The sequence below is a fragment of the Tachysurus vachellii genome, chromosome 2, assembly GCF_030014155.1.
Source record: "Tachysurus vachellii isolate PV-2020 chromosome 2, HZAU_Pvac_v1, whole genome shotgun sequence".
In the NCBI taxonomy this organism is placed as follows: Eukaryota; Metazoa; Chordata; class Actinopteri; order Siluriformes; family Bagridae; genus Tachysurus; species Tachysurus vachellii.
The window spans coordinates 13,412,594-13,419,639 of NC_083461.1; positions in this window are offsets into that span (position 1 = coordinate 13,412,594).

Below are 7,046 nucleotides of genomic sequence, written 5' to 3' on the forward strand. Positions count from 1 at the left end.
ACCTCAGGGGAAGCCCCTGGTCAGTGTGGGGTCACGCGAGCACAAAGCAGAGTGCTGAACTGTGAGAGGTCAAGCATGCGTGCAACTGAATGGGAGTCTTTGTGAACTCAGGCATGCACAAAATTTCCCATGAGCCACCAAACCTCACAGACTCCCTCAGGAACTGAAGGAAGGGGGATGAAACCTGCTGCTACCCTCAAGTGTGTGCGGGTATGTGAGCGTGCATCTGCGACCTCAGTAAGGACACACACAAACTGCCTCAGTAATCACATTTAATTACACATCAACCAGGCCTGTGAATGGGGTTTTTAATGCAGGACTTCTCCACACACAAAAAGACTGACATGCCCAGCTAAACATTGCCTACCTTTGTTCTCCTGAAATCTATTAAAGCATTCTCTCGTAACCATCAGCGTGCTAAAAGGCTTCAGATAACGCCTATTATGTTGATAATCATGAATAAAGGGAAGACAAGAGTGGTATGCCATTCAACCAAAGGTCACAACTATTTATTATGGAAGCCTGAGAGGATGTTAGGGTCAAATTAAAATCACTTTTCAGAGGTTTCTAATCACTTTTCAGAGGTTTCATAGTAGATGCAATGGCCCAGCAAACATTTTGCTGGTATATTAGTATACACTATGCTTACTCTTTGGCCTAATGGTTGTACCTGATAAATTATAACTGAATGTTTTGATTTTCTGTTTAAGCCTTGGGTTAATTATTTGTTTGTTTGTTTGTTTGTTTATTGGTTCAGAAATAAAATGGTTTAAATAAGTTCATAAACAGTACTACTTTGAGTGATAGAGCTATCACTCAGTAAGGGTCAGACAGTTGATGCGAATTTTGCCTGCTCAAAGTCACACTTGGGCATGGCTCATATTTTCGGGAATGTGTGACTAGACAGTAAATCTGTCAGGGTGACATTTACACCATTTGCTACAACTCAATCTCATGCGTCATTCATACTCTAAGAAAACCATAGACATAAAAGAAGGTAATTTTATATAGAAAAGGGCATTTATTTTTGAAGTCCTTGACGTTTTTAATATTGCTTACCTTTGCACTCAAAGGTGGGACGTAATTAAAAATAAACTGTGTATTCTTTCCAGATTATATATTCTGGCCATTTATCAGTTGTTTATCTGTGAGTGCTTGAATGTGAGAAGCTCTATACTTGAAAGTTGCACAGAAAGCAGAACTGTCTCATTTCATTAAAGGGCTCTTGATGCAGACATGGCAGGCGTCTTTGCCCGACAGTCAGGCCTCTCGCCGCCTTCCCTCCTTCCTTCCTTCTTTCATTTTGTGCTTTTACATACATCCAACCCTCCCCCCACATCGTCCAACTATTGGGACTGTGTGGGCATCTCAATTAGGTCTTCATACTGAATTAGGCTTAAGTAACTCCACTCAAACCCCAATGAAGTAGAAAAACTGCCATAAATCTCTAGAGAAAAAAAAACTCATAAAAATGGAGGGGTGACAAGAGCGGTGCTGATGGGTTGATCTATATAGCCTCTGCTCCTCAACTTGCTACAGCAAGACCCTCCAGCCCACCATATATCAGCCACCAGGGATGCAAAGACTCGTCAAAGGCTCAGCCTGTTACCTGCACACAGCACAGACAGAGCCCCTGTGTTTGGTTCTACTGAGTCACTCCTATTAAAATACCTCCATACCTCCATGAAGCTTGGTGGTGTGAATGCCAACACCAGACTGATTTTTGATATACAGCTTTTTGCATGACTGCATAGTGGTGAGAGAAGACTAGTATGTCTAGGAGGTTTCAGATTACTCTAAAATAAGAGGTCTTTCAGGACTTTAGGGCACAATCATTTTAAGAAGCTAAATGTTATGATAAAATCCTTTGGTTTTCAGCACAGTTTAACTAATTGTGTGTTAAACTAATACTGTATAACTCATCACTGCACATCACTAGAGCTGTTTCTGTAGTTAGTTCACTCCTTTTAGGCCTGACTCTCTCAGGAACTGCCTGTCTGAACCTTTTCTTTCCAGGAGAGAGGGAAAAGTAGTCAGAAATCTCTAGTTCACCCTGTGTCTGTATTTCAACAGAATGTCCATAGCTGTTTTTTCCCTTTCAGAAACTGACCTGATTTTAGACACTAACTGCCTCTTCCTGTTAAGAATAGACAGAGCTCAGGAATACTTTTCCTCCTGTTCTCCTCTAATGCTCAATCCCATTTCCATACCAGCCTTATAATTTTTATAGCTGAGTGGCCCCAGGATTATGCTTTCTTTCTATCTTACTGGCTGGTTTATAAGAACAGTGACATCAGCTCATAGTTTGTGCCTGGATTTACTTTATTGTTAAATGTGCAAAGATGTACAATATGGTGATTCTTCCAAGTGCAGATTTTCAGTTTCAAAATGAAGTAACGTTTCATTAATAAACCAGGCAAAATATGCATTTGCTACACATGAATACTGTCAGAATAATCCAATAAAATATTATTAGCATTATGGGTATACTTTATATGACAATCTTAACTTCAAACATTCCATTTTGCTCCAGAATATGATGTTGCTGTTGTTTCATATTGACAATGAAAGTTATATATATATATATATATATATATATATATATATATATATATATATATATATATATATATATATAACACTTACCTCAATTGCTGCTGCATTCCTGAAAGTGAATATAGAACAATGAATTAAATGCCCTTGCTAAAATGTCTTAATGCTAAAAGTGTGAATCTCCACGTTCCAAGTATTGTGAAGCGTGCGCAGAGAAGAGATACTGTTTGCAGGAGTGCAATTTGATTTGTAAATAATTCAATATTTAATGATAACCTATTTGATAAATCATAAATGCACATGTATAAATGAAAGCATCAAAGTAAGCTGCTAAAACTATATACACTTCATTAGTTTTTTCCCCCTTCACCTCAAACACCTGATGGGGTTGTTGGGGTAAAATAGTGCTTCATGCTGCACATGTTGCTTATAGACCCCAGAAGGATAGAGTGCTACCTTGACTAAATTCAGAGGAACTATAACAAAAAGTCACCATATCAAGTTGATTGGAAAGCCAGAATGTTTTAGTCTCATTCAGTTTTCCATGTGATATGTAATCACCTCTGTATTTGGGACTTGAGTGCAACCTACTGGCACATTATGAAAAAGCTTATATATAAAGTTATATACAAAGGTTTATTGCAATTTGTTGTCAATCTCTCCCAAAGTACAAACAGAATATGATATATTTTCGGATATTGCATCGTTATATGGTAAACTAACTGAATTAATTACAAATAAAATACATGGGCATGACCATATCTTAAAACCTTTATTAAAACTAGGCCTGCTGTATTCTGTGCACATTGTACTTTTCTTTTTTTATCTGTAAACTGAACACTCTCCTACTTTACTTTCTAGATCAATTTTCTCTCTTTCGTAATATAAACCTTGGTCCACACTCTCTTCCCTTTTCTGCATAGTTTACATATCTCTCACTATAATCTTTGCCAGCACTCCATTCCCATTCACGTCAGACCAGCAGTAGAAGTGAGAAGGAATCAAAGACACATCAGGGATTTTATATTGGCCCAAATGGCCACATAGTGGTGACAGGTTAGAATCAACATCCATCCATTTTCTCTCCCAGTGCACACACACACGCCACACACTCCCGCCTGGAATCTCAAACCCCCTCCTCATGCGCTCTCATTCTCTCACTCTCACTTTTTATTGCGCTGTTTCCTCCTCCTCTCCCTTTCTGTTGGTCCGAAATATGAGCAGAGTGCTATAGGACAGCTGGCGTTTAGAGTTTTGGGGTTAGCCAAAGAAAAACCCATTAACGCTGTTCTAAACAGGAAACATCTTTTTAAATAGCAATAAGTAAAATTCATACAAGATAATTGATTCTTAGTATCAAGCTACTTTTATATTTCCTGCTGGAAAACTATGTGTGTATAGAAGCAAATACAAATATTGTACACATTCAATAATAAGTCTAATTTTTTCGAGCACAGACAATGTTATGAATGAGTCTGTATGAGCTCTGAGGTTAGTACAACCAGGCAATCAGTGTATTTGATTTTCAGTTTGTGCTTATGTCTATGTAAAGACTACTCTGTCCTCCGTATCTCCCCTTTGTTCTTATACTGGCCTGATCAAGGACTCCTTCAGACTCCTTAAGCCTGGTTCTCCATTACGTCTTCTCCTACACTTTCTTCTCCTCTTTGAAAAATTCACTTCTGTAATGCTTTTCTTCTCTCTGCAGTATAAAGAAGAGAGTGAGTCGCTCTGCGTGATGTGTGTGGTTGTTGTGAGAGATGGCCTCATTCAGTGAGCTGGGTCAGGGTAAAGAGCCTCATGAAGGAGCGAGGCAGAGGTGGCCAGTGTGGTTACAGAATTAAACCGTCGTCCCTTTGTCATTATGTTTTCCTCCCTGCTCTGTTTTTGAAGTGTCCTGAAACAAAGCAGCTGCTCTGGGTTTCCTGTAATTGTAGTTATTTGCTTTGCTTTGTTCGGATTGTGCTAAAGCCACATTTTTTCTGTATGGTTTTGAGCTGAAAACCATACAAAGGACGCCCATGGTGTGTATAAATATTTGGGTGATGGGTTAATAGTGGGTGGCCCTCTCTGTCTGTGGTAGGGTGAGAATGCTGCCAGGGTACAGGGTTGTGCCCAGGGTCCCCTGAACCTCAGACATTGACCTTTAGCACTTTTATCAGCTCCTAGGGAACGACAGCCTTATTCATTTTAATAAAGTGAACAAAAAAGATACTAAAACTTTATAGTTAGAAAGAAAAACAAGTATTCATATAAAAATAACCATTTAGTTGATAAGACATTCTTGTGATGCCATGAAATATAAAATTACTTTCACTGCATAATTGTTTGTTTCAGTTACTTTCCAACACCACACATACAGTAAGTAACTCCCAACCTCAACCGACACACACAGAGATCTTGTATTCTTTTACCTCAAGGTAGCTTATATGTTTATATGCACACAAGATTTGAGCATGTGAAAACATGTATAAATACCATTCCATATATTGAAGTGTCAGCATTAAAACTAACAGAACCAAATTTTCAATCTTTTACATTGATATTGAATTATATATTACTAGTCAGATTCTGCAAGTAAAAATAGAAAAAATACCACGTGCATGTTGTGTGAGTTGTTGGATCTAAAATATAAAATAACAAAGATAGATTTCTTTCTGTTTTATGAACCTGTGCATCACATGATCTCCCCAAAACGGCAAATCTGAATGTTGTTACATAATGAAAGAACCCGCAGGCCTTCAAATAAGCCACAGCATGTTCGGTGCATCTCTGCATCTCACCACTTCAAATTCAGGACTCTTTTACTCATTGTACCCCTGCTGACCAGAATCTACCCACTGTATCATTTAAAAAAGAATGTAATTACATCCTTGCAATACTGAAGATTCTTACCACACTGTTTTTTTCAGTGCCTCTGAGTTGCATGAATATCCAGTGAATCTGTGAGCTTCTTTATCCTGTTCAGGATAAGGTTGGTTGACAAGGGTCTTGAGTTGTCAATGATAGGGTGTAAATACCCACTGGGCAGATGGACATGCAGCCCTTGAGCATGTGGGTGTAGTTTTGTGCGACCTAACCAGCATCACCCTAGCAGCTTCACTCTAATCATGGCCTTCATGTCCTCAAGCTACACAGTGTGGTCCGCAGACATTCTGGCTGCAACTGAGAAACCGCTCTCGGCCAAATAAACTTCTTTTGTTTTACTGAACCGCGCTAGTGACCTCCGTCTGGCCCTATGCTCGCCCTGACCTCTGAGCTTCCAGTGCTGGACCAGAACAACTTAACATTCTACAGGTCTCTTCTTCCAAAACAGCCAAAAGCAGAGTCAAGCTTCTGCCTGCGCCTCTTGTAGAGTTAAGGCAATCATTTCATTTCCAAGCAATAAATCTGAAGTGCTTTCGTTCTCCCTGCTCCTGGCTTGTGTGTACATGTGTGTGTTTGTGTGTGTACATGAGTGTGAGTGTTTGTTGGTTCACCGCGTGCCGCCTGCTGCGTGTGCAAGCCACAGGTTGCGCATTTGGTTTTAATTGTGGCCATTTCAGCCCCCTGTGCAAATGGAAAGCACATGGGCACTCCTCCACCTGCCTCCAGTCAGCTACTGACAGAAAGCTTTACTGACCAAAGGAGGAACAGTAGAACAGGACAGATTGTGAATAGCATGTGTAGGTAGACGGAGTACGTCTGGATGTTAGAAACAAGAGTAGCTTATTTTTAGAATGTGTAATATAACCTGTAAGAGTTTAAATGGAATTTCTAAACATGATGTTTAGTGTCAGATGTTGGAAATAGAGTGTAATGCAGCTCTAGGTCTTGCAGGCAGAGGGAGCAGTGAATTCTGCACCTCCTGTGGCTGCATGGGCCCCTCGTCATTGAACAGTTTGGACATGTGTGTGTCTGTATGGCTTGATAAGAAACACATGCAATCTCGTCAAAGCGATTCTTGTATGTTTCCCTTTGCGGAGGCGAAAACATAAACAAGCTGATTCAGATTAAAGAACACTTTGTCAAAATATTTAAATCCACACAAGCCAGGCTGAACTGAAATATCCATGGGAATATGATGACTGCTGCCCCATGAGATACCTGCCTAAATGCTTGACAAGAGAGGCACTTTGATGATGAATCTGTTTCAGTGTCTGGGGCAATTATGTGAAGACGAAATGAGTAAGCAGAGTTGAATGAGTTGCAGAAAGCTTTCTATCAGTCAGATATTTCAGTTCAGGGAAGCCTGAGTCTTGTCATTATCAGAAGATTGTTTAAATATGTGTAATATCATTGCTGTAGGGAGAAATCTTGGAAAACATGTTGGCCCGAATTATCATTAAGTGTTTTCTGTCTTCAGCAATAAAAGGGTCTCTAGAGGTTAAATAGTTGGCTTGTAAAAATAAAAAATAAAATAAAATAAAATAAAATAAAATAAAAAAAAATAAAATAAAATAAAATAAAATAAAATAAAATAAAATAAAATAAAATAAATAAATAAATAAATA